This window comes from Hydractinia symbiolongicarpus, chromosome 4, assembly GCF_029227915.1.
Source record: "Hydractinia symbiolongicarpus strain clone_291-10 chromosome 4, HSymV2.1, whole genome shotgun sequence".
Classification (NCBI taxonomy): Eukaryota; Metazoa; Cnidaria; class Hydrozoa; order Anthoathecata; family Hydractiniidae; genus Hydractinia; species Hydractinia symbiolongicarpus.
The window spans coordinates 6,906,315-6,921,407 of record NC_079878.1 but is presented as its reverse complement, the minus strand read 5'-3'; the positions used below and the strand labels follow the sequence as shown (position 1 = coordinate 6,921,407).

Below are 15,093 nucleotides of genomic sequence, written 5' to 3'. Positions count from 1 at the left end.
GTGATTAGAATAGTCATGGTCCAGTAGGGCATTGACGGTATCACTTTATGGCAAGTACACGTTGCAACTGGCCTGTTTTGCCTGATGCACCGACTTTTCGTATTTGGCAAGGATCGCGTGCCTTCGTGGCTCAGGGGTTAGAGCACTGGTCTTGTAAACCAGGGGTCGAGAGTTCAAATCTCTCCGAGGGCTTTCAGGGAATGTCCGTTTAAAGTTGGCCTAACATGACTCCTCTTTCGAGCGGGTTGCGGCTATTTGCATTGCTTGGACTCGTATCAAAGCGTGAGAAATATGACGGTAACGTTTTGAGTAAAAAAATAAAAGTATTTTGCTTAGAGTTGACTTAGGAAGTGAGTCCGTGTTCACGTGTTCACGGCCGGTTAGCTCAGTCGGCTAGAGCGTCGTGCTAATAACGCGAATGTCGTGGGTTCGAGCCCCACACTGGCCATTTTACGGGCTTTGCCGTCACGTTGACGGGATCAAAACAACCTGGGTGCACTGCCACGTTGCTAGATTTTACTGGTGATCTGCCCGTGCTGTGGCGTGTGTTGACGGCGCATGAAAAGAAACCTTGCTCCAGGGGAGGCTCGAACTCCCGATCTTCGCATGTCTTTGTCGATACTGACTTATAAGTACGACGCGCTAACCGACTACGCCACTGGAGCCCGTGGATGTTAACGGGAAAGCTGAGGTCCGTGATTAGAATAGTCATGGTCCAGTAGGGCATTGACGGTATCACTTTATGGCAAGTACACGTTGCAACTGGCCTGTTTTGCCTGATGCACCGACTTTTCGTATTTGGCAAGGATCGCGTGCCTTCGTAGCTCAGGGGTTAGAGCACTGGTCTTGTAAACAAGGGGTCGAGAGTTCAAATCTCTCCGAGGGCTTTCAGGGAATGTCCGTTTAAAGTTGGCCTAACATGACTCCTCTTTCGAGCGGGTTGCGGCTATTTGCATTGCTTGGACTCGTATCAAAGCGTGAGAAATATGACGGTAACGTTTTGAGTAAAAAAATAAAAGTATTTTGCTTAGAGTTGACTTAGGAAGTGAGTCCGTGTTCACGCGTTCACGGCCGGTTAGCTCAGTCGGCTAGAGCGTCGTGCTAATAACGCGAATGTCGTGGGTTCGAGCCCCACACTGGCCATTTTACGGGCTTTGCCGTCACGTTGACGGGATCAAAACAACCTGGGTGCACTGCCACGTTGCTAGATTTTACTGGTGATCTGCCCGTGCTGTGGCGTGTGTTGACGGCGCATGAAAAGAAACCTTGCTCCAGGGGAGGCTCGAACTCCCGATCTTCGCATGTCTTTGTCGATACTGACTTATAAGTACGACGCGCTAACCGACTACGCCACTGGAGCCCGTGGATGTTAACGGGAAAGCTGAGGTCCGTGATTAGAATAGTCATGGTCCAGTAGGGCATTGACGGTATCACTTTATGGCAAGTACACGTTGCAACTGGCCTGTTTTGCCTGATGCACCGACTTTTCGTATTTGGCAAGGATCGCGTGCCTTCGTAGCTCAGGGGTTAGAGCACTGGTCTTGTAAACCAGGGGTCGAGAGTTCAAATCTCTCCGAGGGCTTTCAGGGAATGTCCGTTTAAAGTTGGCCTAACATGACTCCTCTTTCGAGCGGGTTGCGGCTATTTGCATTGCTTGGACTCGTATCAAAGCGTGAGAAATATGACGGTAACGTTTTGAGTAAAAAAATAAAAGTATTTTGCTTAGAGTTGACTTAGGAAGTGAGTCCGTGTTCACGCGTTCACGGCCGGTTAGCTCAGTCGGCTAGAGCGTCGTGCTAATAACGCGAATGTCGTGGGTTCGAGCCCCACACTGGCCATTTTACGGGCTTTGCCGTCACGTTGACGGGATCAAAACAACCTGGGTGCACTGCCACGTTGCTAGATTTTACTGGTGATCTGCCCGTGCTGTGGCGTGTGTTGACGGCGCATGAAAAGAAACCTTGCTCCAGGGGAGGCTCGAACTCCCGATCTTCGCATGTCTTTGTCGATACTGACTTATAAGTACGACGCGCTAACCGACTACGCCACTGGAGCCCGTGGATGTTAACGGGAAAGCTGAGGTCCGTGATTAGAATAGTCATGGTCCAGTAGGGCATTGACGGTATCACTTTATGGCAAGTACACGTTGCAACTGGCCTGTTTTGCCTGATGCACCGACTTTTCGTATTTGGCAAGGATCGCGTGCCTTCGTAGCTCAGGGGTTAGAGCACTGGTCTTGTAAACCAGGGGTCGAGAGTTCAAATCTCTCCGAGGGCTTTCAGGGAATGTCCGTTTGAAGTTGGCCTAACATGACTCCTCTTTCGAGCGGGTTGCGGCTATTTGCATTGCTTGGACTCGTATCAAAGCGTGAGAAATATGACAGTAACGTTTTGAGTAAAAAAATAAAAGTATTTTGCTTAGAGTTGACTTAGGAAGTGAGTCCGTGTTCACGCGTTCACGGCCGGTTAGCTCAGTCGGCTAGAGCGTCGTGCTAATAACGCGAATGTCGTGGGTTCGAGCCCCACACTGGCCATTTTACGGGCTTTGCCGTCACGTTGACGGGATCAAAACAACCTGGGTGCACTGCCACGTTGCTAGATTTTACTGGTGATCTGCCCGTGCTGTGGCGTGTGTTGACGGCGCATGAAAAGAAACCTTGCTCCAGGGGAGGCTCGAACTCCCGATCTTCGCATGTCTTTGTCGATACTGACTTATAAGTACGACGCGCTAACCGACTACGCCACTGGAGCCCGTGGATGTTAACGGGAAAGCTGAGGTCCGTGATTAGAATAGTCATGGTCCAGTAGGGCATTGACGGTATCACTTTATGGCAAGTACACGTTGCAACTGGCCTGTTTTGCCTGATGCACCGACTTTTCGTAGCTCAGGGGTTAGAGCTCAGGGGTTAGAGCACTGGTCTTGTAAACCAGGGGTCGAGAGTTCAAATCTCTCCGAGGGCTTTCAGGGAATGTCCGTTTAAAGTTGGCCTAACATGACTCCTCTTTCGAGCGGGTTGCGGCTATTTGCATTGCTTGGACTCGTATCAAAGCGTGAGAAATATGACGGTAACGTTTTGAGTAAAAAAATAAAAGTATTTTGCTTAGAGTTGACTTAGGAAGTGAGTCCGTGTTCACGCGTTCACGGCCGGTTAGCTCAGTCGGCTAGAGCGTCGTGCTAATAACGCGAATGTCGTGGGTTCGAGCCCCACACTGGCCATTTTACGGGCTTTGCCGTCACGTTGACGGGATCAAAACAACCTGGGTGCACTGCCACGTTGCTAGATTTTACTGGTGATCTGCCCGTGCTGTGGCGTGTGTTGACGGCGCATGAAAAGAAACCTTGCTCCAGGGGAGGCTCGAACTCCCGATCTTCGCATGTCTTTGTCGATACTGACTTATAAGTACGACGCGCTAACCGACTACGCCACTGGAGCCCGTGGATGTTAACGGGAAAGCTTAGGTCCGCGATTAGAATAGTCATGGTCCAGTAGGGCATTGACGGTATCACTTTATGGCAAGTACACGTTGCAACTGGCCTGTTTTGCCTGATGCACCGACTTTTCGTATTTGGCAAGGATCGCGTGCCTTCGTAGCTCAGGGGTTAGAGCACTGGTCTTGTAAACCAGGGGTCGAGAGTTCAAATCTCTCCGAGGGCTTTCAGGGAATGTCCGTTTAAAGTTGGCCTAACATGACTCCTCTTTCGAGCGGGTTGCGGCTATTTGCATTGCTTGGACTCGTATCAAAGCGTGAGAAATATGACGGTAACGTTTTGAGTAAAAAAATAAAAGTATTTTGCTTAGAGTTGACTTAGGAAGTGAGTCCGTGTTCACGCGTTCACGGCCGGTTAGCTCAGTCGGCTAGAGCGTCGTGCTAATAACGCGAATGTCGTGGGTTTGAGCCCCACACTGGCCATTTTACGGGCTTTGCCGTCACGTTGACGGGATCAAAACAACCTGGGTGCACTGCCACGTTGCTAGATTTTACTGGTGATCTGCCCGTGCTGTGGCGTGTGTTGACGGCGCATGAAAAGAAACCTTGCTCCAGGGGAGGCTCGAACTCCCGATCTTCGCATGTCTTTGTCGATACTGACTTATAAGTACGACGCGCTAACCGACTACGCCACTGGAGCCCGTGGATGTTAACGGGAAAGCTGAGGTCCGTGATTAGAATAGTCATGGTCCAGTAGGGCATTGACGGTATCACTTTATGGCAAGTACACGTTGCAACTGGCCTGTTTTGCCTGATGCACCGACTTTTCGTATTTGGCAAGGATCGCGTGCCTTCGTAGCTCAGGGGTTAGAGCACTGGTCTTGTAAACCAGGGGTCGAGAGTTCAAATCTCTCCGAGGGCTTTCAGGGAATGTCCGTTTAAAGTTGGCCTAACATGACTCCTCTTTCGAGCGGGTTGCGGCTATTTGCATTGCTTGGACTCGTATCAAAGCGTGAGAAATATGACGGTAACGTTTTGAGTAAAAAAATAAAAGTATTTTGCTTAGAGTTGACTTAGGAAGTGAGTCCGTGTTCACGCGTTCACGGCCGGTTAGCTCAGTCGGCTAGAGCGTCGTGCTAATAACGCGAATGTCGTGGGTTCGAGCCCCACACTGGCCAATTTACGGGCTTTGCCGTCACGTTGACGGGATCAAAACAACCTGGGTGCACTGCCACGTTGCTAGATTTTACTGGTGATCTGCCCGTGCTGTGGCGTGTGTTGACGGCGCATGAAAAGAAATCTTGCTCCAGGGGAGGCTCGAACTCCCGATCTTCGCATGTCTTTGTCGATACTGACTTATAAGTACGACGCGCTAACCGACTACGCCACTGGAGCCCGTGGATGTTAACGGGAAAGCTGAGGTCCGTGATTAGAATAGTCATGGTCCAGTAGGGCATTGACGGTATCACTTTATGGCAAGTACACGTTGCAACTGGCCTGTTTTGCCTGATGCACCGACTTTTCGTATTTGGCAAGGATCGCGTGCCTTCGTAGCTCAGGGGTTAGAGCACTGGTCTTGTAAACCAGGGGTCGAGAGTTCAAATCTCTCCGAGGGCTTTCAGGGAATGTCCGTTTAAAGTTGGCCTAACATGACTCCTCTTTCGAGCGGGTTGCGGCTATTTGCATTGCTTGGACTCGTATCAAAGCGTGAGAAATATGACGGTAACGTTTTGAGTAAAAAAATAAAAGTATTTTGCTTAGAGTTGACTTAGGAAGTGAGTCCGTGTTCACGCGTTCACGGCCGGTTAGCTCAGTCGGCTAGAGCGTCGTGCTAATAACGCGAATGTCGTGGGTTCGAGCCCCACACTGGCCATTTTACGGGCTTTGCCGTCACGTTGACGGGATCAAAACAACCTGGGTGCACTGCCACGTTGCTAGATTTTACTGGTGATCTGCCCGTGCTGTGGCGTGTGTTGACGGCGCATGAAAAGAAACCTTGCTCCAGGGGAGGCTCGAACTCCCGATCTTCGCATGTTTTTGTCGATACTGACTTATAAGTACGACGCGCTAACCGACTACGCCACTGGAGCCCGTGGATGTTAACGGGAAAGCTGAGGTCCGTGATTAGAATAGTCATGGTCCAGTAGGGCATTGACGGTATCACTTTATGGCAAGTACACGTTGCAACTGGCCTGTTTTGCCTGATGCACCGACTTTTCGTATTTGGCAAGGATCGCGTGCCTTCGTAGCTCAGGGGTTAGAGCACTTGTCTTGTAAACCAGGGGTCGAGAATTCAAATCTCTCCGAGGGATTTCAGGGAATGTCCGTTTAAAGTTGGCCTAACATGACTCCTCTTTCGAGCGGGTTGCGGCTATTTGCATTGCTTGGACTCGTATCAAAGCGTGAGAAATATGACGGTAACGTTTTGAGTAAAAAAATAAAAGTATTTTGCTTAGAGTTGACTTAGGAAGTGAGTCCGTGTTCACGCGTTCACGGCCGGTTAGCTCAGTCGGCTAGAGCGTCGTGCTAATAACGCGAATGTCGTGGGTTCGAGCCCCACACTGGCCATTTTACGGGCTTTGCCGTCACGTTGACGGGATCAAAACAACCTGGGTGCACTGCCACGTTGCTAGATTTTACTGGTGATCTGCCCGTGCTGTGACGTGTGTTGACGGCGCATGAAAAGAAACCTTGGTCCAGGGGAGGCTCGAACTCCCGATCTTCGCATGTCTTTGTCGATACTGACTTATAAGTACGACGCGCTAACCGACTACGCCACTGGAGCCCGTGGATGTTAACGGGAAAGCTGAGGTCCGTGATTAGAATAGTCATGGTCCAGTAGGGCATTGACGGTATCACTTTATGGCAAGTACACGTTGCAACTGGCCTGTTTTGCCTGATGCACCGACTTTTCGTATTTGGCAAGGATCGCGTGCCTTCGTAGCTCAGGGGTTAGAGCACTGGTCTTGTAAACCAGGGGTCGAGAGTTCAAATCTCTCCGAGGGCTTTCAGGGAATGTCCGTTTAAAGTTGGCCTAACATGACTCCTCTTTCGAGCGGGTTGCGGCTATTTGCATTGCTTGGACTCGTATCAAAGCGTGAGAAATATGACGGTAACGTTTTGAGTAAAAAAATAAAAGTATTTTGCTTAGAGTTGACTTAGGAAGTGAGTCCGTGTTCACGCGTTCACGGCCGGTTAGCTCAGTCGGCTAGAGCGTCGTGCTAATAACGCGAATGTCGTGGGTTCGAGCCCCACACTGGCCATTTTACGGGCTTTGCCGTCACGTTGACGGGATCAAAACAACCTGGGTGCACTGCCACGTTGCTAGATTTTACTGGTGATCTGCCCGTGCTGTGGCGTGTGTTGACGGCGCATGAAAAGAAACCTTGCTCCAGGGGAGGCTCGAACTCCCGATCTTCGCATGTCTTTGTCGATACTGACTTATAAGTACGACGCGCTAACCGACTACGCCACTGGAGCCCGTGGATGTTAACGGGAAAGCTGAGGTCCGTGATTAGAATAGTCATGGTCCAGTAGGGCATTGACGGTATCACTTTATGGCAAGTACACGTTGCAACTGGCATGTTTTGCCTGATGCACCGACTTTTCGTATTTGGCAAGGATCGCGTGCCTTCGTAGCTCAGGGGTTAGAGCACTGGTCTTGTAAACCAGGGGTCGAGAGTTCAAATCTCTCCGAGGGCTTTCAGGGAATGTCCGTTTAAAGTTGGCCTAACATGACTCCTCTTTCGAGCGGGTTGCGGCTATTTGCATTGCTTGGACTCGTATCAAAGCGTGAGAAGTATGACGGTAACGTTTTGAGTAAAAAAATAAAAGTATTTTGCTTAGAGTTGACTTAGGAAGTGAGTCCGTGTTCACGCGTTCACGGCCGGTTAGCTCAGTCGGCTAGAGCGTCGTGCTAATAACGCGAATGTCGTGGGTTCGAGCCCCACACTGGCCATTTTACGGGCTTTGCCGTCACGTTGACGGGATCAAAACAACCTGGGTGCACTGCCACGTTGCTAGATTTTACTGGTGATCTGCCCGTGCTGTGGCGTGTGTTGACGGCGCATGAGAAGAAACCTTGCTCCAGGGGAGGCTCGAACTCCCGATCTTCGCATGTCTTTGTCGATACTGACTTATAAGTACGACGCGCTAACCGACTACGCCACTGGAGCCCGTGGATGTTAACGGGAAAGCTGAGGTCCGTGATTAGAATAGTCATGGTCCAGTAGGGCATTGACGGTATCACTTTATGGCAAGTACACGTTGCAACTGGCCTGTTTTGCCTGATGCACCGACTTTTCGTATTTGGCAAGGATCGCGAGCCTTCGTAGCTCAGGGGTTAGAGCACTGGTCTTGTAAACCAGGGGTCGAGAGTTCAAATCTCTCCGAGGGCTTTCAGGGAATGTCCGTTTAAAGTTGGCCTAACATGACTCCTCTTTCGAGCGGGTTGCGGCTATTTGCATTGCTTGGACTCGTATCAAAGCGTGAGAAATATGACGGTAACGTTTTGAGTAAAAAAATAAAAGTATTTTGCTTAGAGTTGACTTAGGAAGTGAGTCCGTGTTCACGCGTTCACGGCCGGTTAGCTCAGTCGGCTAGAGCGTCGTGCTAATAACGCGAATGTCGTGGGTTCGAGCCCCACACTGGCCATTTTACGGGCTTTGCCGTCACGTTGACGGGATCAAAACAACCTGGGTGCACTGCCACGTTGCTAGATTTTACTGGTGATCTGCCCGTGCTGTGGCGTGTGTTGACGGCGCATGAAAAGAAACCTTGCTCCAGGGGAGGCTCGAACTCCCGATCTTCGCATGTCTTTGTCGATACTGACTTATAAGTACGACGCGCTAACCGACTACGCCACTGGAGCCCGTGGATGTTAACGGGAAAGCTGAGGTCCGTGATTAGAATAGTCATGGTCCAGTAGGGCATTGACGGTATCACTTTATGGCAAGTACACGTTGCAACTGGCCTGTTTTGCCTGATGCACCGACTTTTCGTATTTGGCAAGGATCGCGTGCCTTCGTAGCTCAGGGGTTAGAGCACTGGTCTTGTAAACCAGGGGTCGAGAGTTCAAATCTCTCCGAGGGCTTTCAGGGAATGTCCGTTTAAAATTGGCCTAACATGACTCCTCTTTCGAGCGGGTTGCGGCTATTTGCATTGCTTGGACTCGTATCAAAGCGTGAGAAATATGACGGTAACGTTTTGAGTAAAAAAATAAAAGTATTTTGCTTAGAGTTGACTTAGGAAGTGAGTCCGTGTTCACGCGTTCACGGCCGGTTAGCTCAGTCGGCTAGAGCGTCGTGCTAATAACGCGAATGTCGTGGGTTCGAGCCCCACACTGGCCATTTTACGGGCTTTGCCGTCACGTTGACGGGATCAAAACAACCTGGGTGCACTGCCACGTTGCTAGATTTTACTGGTGATCTGCCCGTGCTGTGGCGTGTGTTGACGGCGCATGAAAAGAAACCTTGCTCCAGGGGAGGCTCGAACTCCCGATCTTCGCATGTCTTTGTCGATACTGACTTATAAGTACGACGCGCTAACCGACTACGCCACTGGAGCCCGTGGATGTTAACGGGAAAGCTGAGGTCCGTGATTAGAATAGTCATGGTCCAGTAGGGCATTGACGGTATCACTTTATGGCAAGTACACGTTGCAACTGGCCTGTTTTGCCTGATGCACCGACTTTTCGTATTTGGCAAGGATCGCGTGCCTTCGTAGCTCAGGGGTTAGATCACTGGTCTTGTAAACCAGGGGTCGAGAGTTCAAATCTCTCCGAGGGCTTTCAGGGAATGTCCGTTTAAAGTTGGCCTAACATGACTCCTCTTTCGAGTGGGTTGCGGCTATTTGCATTGCTTGGACTCGTATCAAAGCGTGAGAAATATGACGGTAACGTTTTGAGTAAAAAAATAAAAGTATTTTGCTTAGAGTTGACTTAGGAAGTGAGTCCGTGTTCACGCGTTCACGGCCGGTTAGCTCAGTCGGCTAGAGCGTCGTGCTAATAACGCGAATGTCGTGGGTTCGAGCCCCACACTGGCCATTTTACGGGCTTTGCCGTCACGTTGACGGGATCAAAACAACCTGGGTGCACTGCCACGTTGCTAGATTTTACTGGTGATCTGCCCGTGCTGTGGCGTGTGTTGACGGCGCATGAAAAGAAACCTTGCTCCAGGGGAGGCTCGAACTCCCGATCTTCGCATGTCTTTGTCGATACTGACTTATAAGTACGACGCGCTAACCGACTACGCCACTGGAGCCCGTGGATGTTAACGGGAAAGCTGAGGTCCGTGATTAGAATAGTCATGGTCCAGTAGGGCATTGACGGTATCACTTTATGGCAAGTACACGTTGCAACTGGCCTGTTTTGCCTGATGCACCGACTTTTCGTATTTGGCAAGGATCGCGAGCCTTCGTAGCTCAGGGGTTAGAGCACTGGTCTTGTAAACCAGGGGTCGAGAGTTCAAATCTCTCCGAGGGCTTTCAGGGAATGTCCGTTTAAAGTTGGCCTAACATGACTCCTCTTTCGAGCGGGTTGCGGCTATTTGCATTGCTTGGACTCGTATCAAAGCGTGAGAAATATGACGGTAACGTTTTGAGTAAAAAAATAAAAGTATTTTGCTTAGAGTTGACTTAGGAAGTGAGTCCGTGTTCACGCGTTCACGGCCGGTTAGCTCAGTCGGCTAGAGCGTCGTGCTAATAACGCGAATGTCGTGGGTTCGAGCCCCACACTGGCCATTTTACGGGCTTTGCCGTCACGTTGACGGGATCAAAACAACCTGGGTGCACTGCCACGTTGCTAGATTTTACTGGTGATCTGCCCGTGCTGTGGCGTGTGTTGACGGCGCATGAAAAGAAACCTTGCTCCAGGGGAGGCTCGAACTCCCGATCTTCGCATGTCTTTGTCGATACTGACTTATAAGTACGACGCGCTAACCGACTACGCCACTGGAGCCCGTGGATGTTAACGGGAAAGCTGAGGTCCGTGATTAGAATAGTCATGGTCCAGTAGGGCATTGACGGTATCACTTTATGGCAAGTACACGTTGCAACTGGCCTGTTTTGCCTGATGCACCGACTTTTCGTATTTGGCAAGGATCGCGTGCCTTCGTAGCTCAGGGGTTAGAGCACTGGTCTTGTAAACCAGGGGTCGAGAGTTCAAATCTCTCCGAGGGCTTTCAGGGAATGTCCGTTTAAAATTGGCCTAACATGACTCCTCTTTCGAGCGGGTTGCGGCTATTTGCATTGCTTGGACTCGTATCAAAGCGTGAGAAATATGACGGTAACGTTTTGAGTAAAAAAATAAAAGTATTTTGCTTAGAGTTGACTTAGGAAGTGAGTCCGTGTTCACGCGTTCACGGCCGGTTAGCTCAGTCGGCTAGAGCGTCGTGCTAATAACGCGAATGTCGTGGGTTCGAGCCCCACACTGGCCATTTTACGGGCTTTGCCGTCACGTTGACGGGATCAAAACAACCTGGGTGCACTGCCACGTTGCTAGATTTTACTGGTGATCTGCCCGTGCTGTGGCGTGTGTTGACGGCGCATGAAAAGAAACCTTGCTCCAGGGGAGGCTCGAACTCCCGATCTTCGCATGTCTTTGTCGATACTGACTTATAAGTACGACGCGCTAACCGACTACGCCACTGGAGCCCGTGGATGTTAACGGGAAAGCTGAGGTCCGTGATTAGAATAGTCATGGTCCAGTAGGGCATTGACGGTATCACTTTATGGCAAGTACACGTTGCAACTGGCCTGTTTTGCCTGATGCACCGACTTTTCGTATTTGGCAAGGATCGCGTGCCTTCGTAGCTCAGGGGTTAGATCACTGGTCTTGTAAACCAGGGGTCGAGAGTTCAAATCTCTCCGAGGGCTTTCAGGGAATGTCCGTTTAAAGTTGGCCTAACATGACTCCTCTTTCGAGTGGGTTGCGGCTATTTGCATTGCTTGGACTCGTATCAAAGCGTGAGAAATATGACGGTAACGTTTTGAGTAAAAAAATAAAAGTATTTTGCTTAGAGTTGACTTAGGAAGTGAGTCCGTGTTCACGCGTTCACGGCCGGTTAGCTCAGTCGGCTAGAGCGTCGTGCTAATAACGCGAATGTCGTGGGTTCGAGCCCCACACTGGCCATTTTACGGGCTTTGCCGTCACGTTGACGGGATCAAAACAACCTGGGTGCACTGCCACGTTGCTAGATTTTACTGGTGATCTGCCCGTGCTGTGGCGTGTGTTGACGGCGCATGAAAAGAAACCTTGCTCCAGGGGAGGCTCGAACTCCCGATCTTCGCATGTCTTTGTCGATACTGACTTAAAAGTACGACGCGCTAACCGACTACGCCACTGGAGCCCGTGGATGTTAACGGGAAAGCTGAGGTCGGGGATTAGAATAGTCACGGTCCAGTAGGGCATTGACGGTATCACTTTATGGCAAGTACACGTTGCAACTGTCCTGTTTTGCCTGATGCACCGACTTTTCGTATTTGGCAAGGATGGCGTGCCTTCGTAGCTCAGGGGTTAGAGCACTGGTCTTGTAAACCAGGGGTCGAGAGTTCAAATCTCTCCGAGGGCTTTCAGGGAATGTCCGTTTAAAGTTGGCCTAACATGACTCCTCTTTCGAGCGGGTTGCGGCTATTTGCATTGCTTGGACTCGTATCAAAGCGTGAGAAATATGACGGTAACGTTTTGAGTAAAAAAATAAAAGTATTTTGCTTAGAGTTGACTTAGGAAGTGAGTCCGTGTTCACGCGTTCACGGCCGGTTAGCTCAGTCGGCTAGAGCGTTGTGCTAATAACGCGAATGTCGTGGGTTCGAGCCCCACACTGGCCATTTTACGGGCTTTGCCGTCACGTTGACGGGATCAAAACAACCTGGGTGCACTGCCACGTTGCTAGATTTTACTGGTGATCTGCCCGTGCTGTGGCGTGTGTTGACGGCGCATGAAAAGAAACCTTGCTCCAGGGGAGGCTCGAACTCCCGATCTTCGCATGTCTTTGTCGATACTGACTTATAAGTACGACGCGCTAACCGACTACGCCACTGGAGCCCGTGGATGTTAACGGGAAAGCTGAGGTCCGTGATTAGAATAGTCATGGTCCAGTAGGGCATTGACGGTATCACTTTATGGCAAGTACACGTTGCAACTGGCCTGTTTTGCCTGATGCACCGACTTTTCGTATTTGGCAAGGATCGCGTGCCTTCGTAGCTCAGGGGTTACAGCACTGGTCTTGTAAACCAGGGGTCGAGAGTTCAAATCTCTCCGAGGGCTTTCAGGGAATGTCCGTTTAAAGTTGGCCTAACATGACTCCTCTTTCGAGCGGGTTGCGGCTATTTGCATTGCTTGGACTCGTATCAAAGCGTGAGAAATATGACGGTAACGTTTTGAGTAAAAAAATAAAAGTATTTTGCTTAGAGTTGACTTAGGAAGTGAGTCCGTGTTCACGCGTTCACGGCCGGTTAGCTCAGTCGGCTAGAGCGTCGTGCTAATAACGCGAATGTCGTGGGTTCGAGCCCCACACTGGCTATTTTACGGGCTTTGCCGTCACGTTGACGGGATCAAAACAACCTGGGTGCACTGCCACGTTGCTAGATTTTACTGGTGATCTGCCCGTGCTGTGGCGTGTGTTGACGGCGCATGAAAAGAAACCTTGCTCCAGGGGAGGCTCGAACTCCCGATCTTCGCATGTCTTTGTCGATACTGACTTATAAGTACGACGCGCTAACCGACTACGCCACTGGAGCCCGTGGATGTTAACGGGAAAGCTGAGGTCCGTGATTAGAATAGTCATGGTCCAGTAGGGCATTGACGGTATCACTTTATGGCAAGTACACGTTGCAACTGGCCTGTTTTGCCTGATGCACCGACTTTTCGTATTTGGCAAGGATCGCGTGCCTTCGTAGCTCAGGGGTTAGAGCACTGGTCTTGTAAACCAGGGGTCGAGAGTTCAAATCTCTCCGAGGGCTTTCAGGGAATGTCCGTTTAAAGTTGGCCTAACATGACTCCTCTTTCGAGCGGGTTGCGGCTATTTGCATTGCTTGGACTCGTATCAAAGCGTGAGAAATATGACGGTAACGTTTTGAGTAAAAAAATAAAAGTATTTTGCTTAGAGTTGACTTAGGAAGTGAGTCCGTGTTCACGCGTTCACGGCCGGTTAGCTCAGTCGGCTAGAGCGTCGTGCTAATAACGCGAATGTCGTGGGTTCGAGCCCCACACTGGCCATTTTACGGGCTTTGCCGTCACGTTGACGGGATCAAAACAACCTGGGTGCACTGCCACGTTGCTAGATTTTACTGGTGATCTGCCCGTGCTGTGGCGTGTGTTGACGGCGCATGAAAAGAAACCTTGCTCCAGGGGAGGCTCGAACTCCCGATCTTCGCATGTCTTTGTCGATACTGACTTATAAGTACGACGCGCTAACCGACTACGCCACTGGAGCCCGTGGATGTTAACGGGAAAGCTGAGGTCCGTGATTAGAATAGTCATGGTCCAGTAGGGCATTGACGGTATCACTTTATGGCAAGTACACGTTGCAACTGGCCTGTTTTGCCTGATGCACCGACTTTTCGTATTTGGCAAGGATCGCGTGCCTTCGTAGCTCAGGGGTTAGAGCACTGGTCTTGTAAACCAGGGGTCGAGAGTTCAAATCTCTCCGAGGGCTTTCAGGGAATGTCCGTTTAAAGTTGGCCTAACATGACTCCTCTTTCGAGCGGGTTGCGGCTATTTGCATTGCTTGGACTCGTATCAAAGCGTGAGAAATATGACGGTAACGTTTTGAGTAAAAAAATAAAAGTATTTTGCTTAGAGTTGACTTAGGAAGTGAGTCCGTGTTCACGCGTTCACGGCCGGTTAGCTCAGTCGGCTAGAGCGTCGTGCTAATAACGCGAATGTCGTGGGTTCGAGCCCCACACTGGCCATTTTACGGGCTTTGCTGTCACGTTGACGGGATCAAAACAACCTGGGTGCACTGCCACGTTGCTAGATTTTACTGGTGATCTGCCCGTGCTGTGGCGTGTGTTGACGGCGCATGAAAAGAAACCTTGCTCCAGGGGAGGCTCGAACTCCCGATCTTCGCATGTCTTTGTCGATACTGACTTATAAGTACGACGCGCTAACCGACTACGCCACTGGAGCCCGTGGATGTTAACGGGAAAGCTGAGGTCCGTGATTAGAATAGTCATGGTCCAGTAGGGCATTGACGGTATCACTTTATGGCAAGTACACGTTGCAACTGGCCTGTTTTGCCTGATGCACCGACTTTTCGTATTTGGCAAGGATCGCGTGCCTTCGTAGCTCAGGGGTTAGAGCACTGGTCTTGTAAACCAGGGGTCGAGAGTTCAAATCTCTCCGAGGGCTTTCAGGGAATGCCCGTTTAAAGTTGGCCTAACATGACTCCTCTTTCGAGCGGGTTGCGGCTATTTGCATTGCTTGGACTCGTATCAAAGCGTGAGAAATATGACGGTAACGTTTTGAGTAAAAAAATAAAAGTATTTTGCTTAGAGTTGACTTAGGAAGTGAGTCCGTGTTCACGCGTTCACGGCCGGTTAGCTCAGTCGGCTAGAGCGTCGTGCTAATAACGCGAATGTCGTGGGTTCGAGCCCCACACTGGCCATTTTACGGGCTTTGCCGTCACGTTGACGGGATCAAAACAACCTGGGTGCACTGCCACGTTGC

The 15,093-nt window shown here is 50.4% G+C and overlaps 54 non-coding genes across 54 annotated transcripts; 35 read left to right on the top strand and 19 right to left on the bottom strand.

Moving 5' to 3' along the window:
- Positions 1-119: 119 nt before the first annotated feature.
- Trnat-ugu (transfer RNA threonine (anticodon UGU)) lies at positions 120-192 on the top strand. Its single transcript has one exon. It is a non-coding gene; the product is annotated as a tRNA-Thr (tRNA).
- A 182-nt stretch (positions 193-374) lies between these two features.
- Trnai-aau (transfer RNA isoleucine (anticodon AAU)) lies at positions 375-448 on the top strand. The gene has a single exon. It is a non-coding gene; the product is annotated as a tRNA-Ile (tRNA).
- Positions 449-572: 124 nt separating this feature from the next.
- Positions 573-665, bottom strand: Trnai-uau (transfer RNA isoleucine (anticodon UAU)). The gene is given in 2 exon segments: positions 573-608; positions 628-665. It is a non-coding gene; the product is annotated as a tRNA-Ile (tRNA).
- A 404-nt stretch (positions 666-1,069) lies between these two features.
- Trnai-aau (transfer RNA isoleucine (anticodon AAU)) lies at positions 1,070-1,143 on the top strand. Its single transcript has one exon. It is a non-coding gene; the product is annotated as a tRNA-Ile (tRNA).
- A 124-nt stretch (positions 1,144-1,267) lies between these two features.
- On the bottom strand, positions 1,268-1,360 carry Trnai-uau (transfer RNA isoleucine (anticodon UAU)). The gene is given in 2 exon segments: positions 1,268-1,303; positions 1,323-1,360. It is a non-coding gene; the product is annotated as a tRNA-Ile (tRNA).
- Positions 1,361-1,509: 149 nt separating this feature from the next.
- On the top strand, positions 1,510-1,582 carry Trnat-ugu (transfer RNA threonine (anticodon UGU)). Its single transcript has one exon. It is a non-coding gene; the product is annotated as a tRNA-Thr (tRNA).
- A 182-nt stretch (positions 1,583-1,764) lies between these two features.
- Positions 1,765-1,838, top strand: Trnai-aau (transfer RNA isoleucine (anticodon AAU)). The gene has a single exon. It is a non-coding gene; the product is annotated as a tRNA-Ile (tRNA).
- A 124-nt stretch (positions 1,839-1,962) lies between these two features.
- On the bottom strand, positions 1,963-2,055 carry Trnai-uau (transfer RNA isoleucine (anticodon UAU)). Its single transcript is given in 2 exon segments — positions 1,963-1,998; positions 2,018-2,055. It is a non-coding gene; the product is annotated as a tRNA-Ile (tRNA).
- Positions 2,056-2,204: 149 nt separating this feature from the next.
- Trnat-ugu (transfer RNA threonine (anticodon UGU)) lies at positions 2,205-2,277 on the top strand. The gene has a single exon. It is a non-coding gene; the product is annotated as a tRNA-Thr (tRNA).
- A 182-nt stretch (positions 2,278-2,459) lies between these two features.
- Positions 2,460-2,533, top strand: Trnai-aau (transfer RNA isoleucine (anticodon AAU)). Its single transcript has one exon. It is a non-coding gene; the product is annotated as a tRNA-Ile (tRNA).
- A 124-nt stretch (positions 2,534-2,657) lies between these two features.
- On the bottom strand, positions 2,658-2,750 carry Trnai-uau (transfer RNA isoleucine (anticodon UAU)). Its single transcript is given in 2 exon segments — positions 2,658-2,693; positions 2,713-2,750. It is a non-coding gene; the product is annotated as a tRNA-Ile (tRNA).
- Positions 2,751-3,142: 392 nt separating this feature from the next.
- On the top strand, positions 3,143-3,216 carry Trnai-aau (transfer RNA isoleucine (anticodon AAU)). The gene has a single exon. It is a non-coding gene; the product is annotated as a tRNA-Ile (tRNA).
- A 124-nt stretch (positions 3,217-3,340) lies between these two features.
- Positions 3,341-3,433, bottom strand: Trnai-uau (transfer RNA isoleucine (anticodon UAU)). Its single transcript is given in 2 exon segments — positions 3,341-3,376; positions 3,396-3,433. It is a non-coding gene; the product is annotated as a tRNA-Ile (tRNA).
- Positions 3,434-3,582: 149 nt separating this feature from the next.
- Positions 3,583-3,655, top strand: Trnat-ugu (transfer RNA threonine (anticodon UGU)). The gene has a single exon. It is a non-coding gene; the product is annotated as a tRNA-Thr (tRNA).
- A 380-nt stretch (positions 3,656-4,035) lies between these two features.
- On the bottom strand, positions 4,036-4,128 carry Trnai-uau (transfer RNA isoleucine (anticodon UAU)). The gene is given in 2 exon segments: positions 4,036-4,071; positions 4,091-4,128. It is a non-coding gene; the product is annotated as a tRNA-Ile (tRNA).
- A 149-nt stretch (positions 4,129-4,277) lies between these two features.
- On the top strand, positions 4,278-4,350 carry Trnat-ugu (transfer RNA threonine (anticodon UGU)). The gene has a single exon. It is a non-coding gene; the product is annotated as a tRNA-Thr (tRNA).
- A 182-nt stretch (positions 4,351-4,532) lies between these two features.
- Positions 4,533-4,606, top strand: Trnai-aau (transfer RNA isoleucine (anticodon AAU)). The gene has a single exon. It is a non-coding gene; the product is annotated as a tRNA-Ile (tRNA).
- A 124-nt stretch (positions 4,607-4,730) lies between these two features.
- Trnai-uau (transfer RNA isoleucine (anticodon UAU)) lies at positions 4,731-4,823 on the bottom strand. Its single transcript is given in 2 exon segments — positions 4,731-4,766; positions 4,786-4,823. It is a non-coding gene; the product is annotated as a tRNA-Ile (tRNA).
- A 149-nt stretch (positions 4,824-4,972) lies between these two features.
- Positions 4,973-5,045, top strand: Trnat-ugu (transfer RNA threonine (anticodon UGU)). Its single transcript has one exon. It is a non-coding gene; the product is annotated as a tRNA-Thr (tRNA).
- A 182-nt stretch (positions 5,046-5,227) lies between these two features.
- On the top strand, positions 5,228-5,301 carry Trnai-aau (transfer RNA isoleucine (anticodon AAU)). The gene has a single exon. It is a non-coding gene; the product is annotated as a tRNA-Ile (tRNA).
- Positions 5,302-5,425: 124 nt separating this feature from the next.
- Positions 5,426-5,518, bottom strand: Trnai-uau (transfer RNA isoleucine (anticodon UAU)). The gene is given in 2 exon segments: positions 5,426-5,461; positions 5,481-5,518. It is a non-coding gene; the product is annotated as a tRNA-Ile (tRNA).
- A 404-nt stretch (positions 5,519-5,922) lies between these two features.
- Positions 5,923-5,996, top strand: Trnai-aau (transfer RNA isoleucine (anticodon AAU)). The gene has a single exon. It is a non-coding gene; the product is annotated as a tRNA-Ile (tRNA).
- Positions 5,997-6,362: 366 nt separating this feature from the next.
- Trnat-ugu (transfer RNA threonine (anticodon UGU)) lies at positions 6,363-6,435 on the top strand. Its single transcript has one exon. It is a non-coding gene; the product is annotated as a tRNA-Thr (tRNA).
- Positions 6,436-6,617: 182 nt separating this feature from the next.
- Trnai-aau (transfer RNA isoleucine (anticodon AAU)) lies at positions 6,618-6,691 on the top strand. Its single transcript has one exon. It is a non-coding gene; the product is annotated as a tRNA-Ile (tRNA).
- Positions 6,692-6,815: 124 nt separating this feature from the next.
- On the bottom strand, positions 6,816-6,908 carry Trnai-uau (transfer RNA isoleucine (anticodon UAU)). The gene is given in 2 exon segments: positions 6,816-6,851; positions 6,871-6,908. It is a non-coding gene; the product is annotated as a tRNA-Ile (tRNA).
- A 149-nt stretch (positions 6,909-7,057) lies between these two features.
- On the top strand, positions 7,058-7,130 carry Trnat-ugu (transfer RNA threonine (anticodon UGU)). Its single transcript has one exon. It is a non-coding gene; the product is annotated as a tRNA-Thr (tRNA).
- Positions 7,131-7,312: 182 nt separating this feature from the next.
- Positions 7,313-7,386, top strand: Trnai-aau (transfer RNA isoleucine (anticodon AAU)). Its single transcript has one exon. It is a non-coding gene; the product is annotated as a tRNA-Ile (tRNA).
- A 124-nt stretch (positions 7,387-7,510) lies between these two features.
- Trnai-uau (transfer RNA isoleucine (anticodon UAU)) lies at positions 7,511-7,603 on the bottom strand. Its single transcript is given in 2 exon segments — positions 7,511-7,546; positions 7,566-7,603. It is a non-coding gene; the product is annotated as a tRNA-Ile (tRNA).
- A 149-nt stretch (positions 7,604-7,752) lies between these two features.
- Trnat-ugu (transfer RNA threonine (anticodon UGU)) lies at positions 7,753-7,825 on the top strand. The gene has a single exon. It is a non-coding gene; the product is annotated as a tRNA-Thr (tRNA).
- A 182-nt stretch (positions 7,826-8,007) lies between these two features.
- Trnai-aau (transfer RNA isoleucine (anticodon AAU)) lies at positions 8,008-8,081 on the top strand. Its single transcript has one exon. It is a non-coding gene; the product is annotated as a tRNA-Ile (tRNA).
- Positions 8,082-8,205: 124 nt separating this feature from the next.
- Trnai-uau (transfer RNA isoleucine (anticodon UAU)) lies at positions 8,206-8,298 on the bottom strand. Its single transcript is given in 2 exon segments — positions 8,206-8,241; positions 8,261-8,298. It is a non-coding gene; the product is annotated as a tRNA-Ile (tRNA).
- A 149-nt stretch (positions 8,299-8,447) lies between these two features.
- Trnat-ugu (transfer RNA threonine (anticodon UGU)) lies at positions 8,448-8,520 on the top strand. The gene has a single exon. It is a non-coding gene; the product is annotated as a tRNA-Thr (tRNA).
- Positions 8,521-8,702: 182 nt separating this feature from the next.
- Positions 8,703-8,776, top strand: Trnai-aau (transfer RNA isoleucine (anticodon AAU)). Its single transcript has one exon. It is a non-coding gene; the product is annotated as a tRNA-Ile (tRNA).
- A 124-nt stretch (positions 8,777-8,900) lies between these two features.
- Trnai-uau (transfer RNA isoleucine (anticodon UAU)) lies at positions 8,901-8,993 on the bottom strand. Its single transcript is given in 2 exon segments — positions 8,901-8,936; positions 8,956-8,993. It is a non-coding gene; the product is annotated as a tRNA-Ile (tRNA).
- A 404-nt stretch (positions 8,994-9,397) lies between these two features.
- On the top strand, positions 9,398-9,471 carry Trnai-aau (transfer RNA isoleucine (anticodon AAU)). Its single transcript has one exon. It is a non-coding gene; the product is annotated as a tRNA-Ile (tRNA).
- A 124-nt stretch (positions 9,472-9,595) lies between these two features.
- On the bottom strand, positions 9,596-9,688 carry Trnai-uau (transfer RNA isoleucine (anticodon UAU)). Its single transcript is given in 2 exon segments — positions 9,596-9,631; positions 9,651-9,688. It is a non-coding gene; the product is annotated as a tRNA-Ile (tRNA).
- Positions 9,689-9,837: 149 nt separating this feature from the next.
- On the top strand, positions 9,838-9,910 carry Trnat-ugu (transfer RNA threonine (anticodon UGU)). The gene has a single exon. It is a non-coding gene; the product is annotated as a tRNA-Thr (tRNA).
- A 182-nt stretch (positions 9,911-10,092) lies between these two features.
- On the top strand, positions 10,093-10,166 carry Trnai-aau (transfer RNA isoleucine (anticodon AAU)). Its single transcript has one exon. It is a non-coding gene; the product is annotated as a tRNA-Ile (tRNA).
- Positions 10,167-10,290: 124 nt separating this feature from the next.
- On the bottom strand, positions 10,291-10,383 carry Trnai-uau (transfer RNA isoleucine (anticodon UAU)). The gene is given in 2 exon segments: positions 10,291-10,326; positions 10,346-10,383. It is a non-coding gene; the product is annotated as a tRNA-Ile (tRNA).
- A 149-nt stretch (positions 10,384-10,532) lies between these two features.
- Positions 10,533-10,605, top strand: Trnat-ugu (transfer RNA threonine (anticodon UGU)). The gene has a single exon. It is a non-coding gene; the product is annotated as a tRNA-Thr (tRNA).
- A 182-nt stretch (positions 10,606-10,787) lies between these two features.
- On the top strand, positions 10,788-10,861 carry Trnai-aau (transfer RNA isoleucine (anticodon AAU)). The gene has a single exon. It is a non-coding gene; the product is annotated as a tRNA-Ile (tRNA).
- A 124-nt stretch (positions 10,862-10,985) lies between these two features.
- Trnai-uau (transfer RNA isoleucine (anticodon UAU)) lies at positions 10,986-11,078 on the bottom strand. The gene is given in 2 exon segments: positions 10,986-11,021; positions 11,041-11,078. It is a non-coding gene; the product is annotated as a tRNA-Ile (tRNA).
- A 404-nt stretch (positions 11,079-11,482) lies between these two features.
- On the top strand, positions 11,483-11,556 carry Trnai-aau (transfer RNA isoleucine (anticodon AAU)). Its single transcript has one exon. It is a non-coding gene; the product is annotated as a tRNA-Ile (tRNA).
- A 366-nt stretch (positions 11,557-11,922) lies between these two features.
- On the top strand, positions 11,923-11,995 carry Trnat-ugu (transfer RNA threonine (anticodon UGU)). Its single transcript has one exon. It is a non-coding gene; the product is annotated as a tRNA-Thr (tRNA).
- A 380-nt stretch (positions 11,996-12,375) lies between these two features.
- Positions 12,376-12,468, bottom strand: Trnai-uau (transfer RNA isoleucine (anticodon UAU)). The gene is given in 2 exon segments: positions 12,376-12,411; positions 12,431-12,468. It is a non-coding gene; the product is annotated as a tRNA-Ile (tRNA).
- A 602-nt stretch (positions 12,469-13,070) lies between these two features.
- Trnai-uau (transfer RNA isoleucine (anticodon UAU)) lies at positions 13,071-13,163 on the bottom strand. Its single transcript is given in 2 exon segments — positions 13,071-13,106; positions 13,126-13,163. It is a non-coding gene; the product is annotated as a tRNA-Ile (tRNA).
- A 149-nt stretch (positions 13,164-13,312) lies between these two features.
- On the top strand, positions 13,313-13,385 carry Trnat-ugu (transfer RNA threonine (anticodon UGU)). Its single transcript has one exon. It is a non-coding gene; the product is annotated as a tRNA-Thr (tRNA).
- A 182-nt stretch (positions 13,386-13,567) lies between these two features.
- Positions 13,568-13,641, top strand: Trnai-aau (transfer RNA isoleucine (anticodon AAU)). The gene has a single exon. It is a non-coding gene; the product is annotated as a tRNA-Ile (tRNA).
- A 124-nt stretch (positions 13,642-13,765) lies between these two features.
- Trnai-uau (transfer RNA isoleucine (anticodon UAU)) lies at positions 13,766-13,858 on the bottom strand. Its single transcript is given in 2 exon segments — positions 13,766-13,801; positions 13,821-13,858. It is a non-coding gene; the product is annotated as a tRNA-Ile (tRNA).
- A 149-nt stretch (positions 13,859-14,007) lies between these two features.
- Trnat-ugu (transfer RNA threonine (anticodon UGU)) lies at positions 14,008-14,080 on the top strand. The gene has a single exon. It is a non-coding gene; the product is annotated as a tRNA-Thr (tRNA).
- Positions 14,081-14,262: 182 nt separating this feature from the next.
- Trnai-aau (transfer RNA isoleucine (anticodon AAU)) lies at positions 14,263-14,336 on the top strand. Its single transcript has one exon. It is a non-coding gene; the product is annotated as a tRNA-Ile (tRNA).
- A 124-nt stretch (positions 14,337-14,460) lies between these two features.
- Positions 14,461-14,553, bottom strand: Trnai-uau (transfer RNA isoleucine (anticodon UAU)). Its single transcript is given in 2 exon segments — positions 14,461-14,496; positions 14,516-14,553. It is a non-coding gene; the product is annotated as a tRNA-Ile (tRNA).
- A 149-nt stretch (positions 14,554-14,702) lies between these two features.
- Trnat-ugu (transfer RNA threonine (anticodon UGU)) lies at positions 14,703-14,775 on the top strand. Its single transcript has one exon. It is a non-coding gene; the product is annotated as a tRNA-Thr (tRNA).
- A 182-nt stretch (positions 14,776-14,957) lies between these two features.
- Positions 14,958-15,031, top strand: Trnai-aau (transfer RNA isoleucine (anticodon AAU)). The gene has a single exon. It is a non-coding gene; the product is annotated as a tRNA-Ile (tRNA).
- Positions 15,032-15,093: the final 62 nt, after the last annotated feature.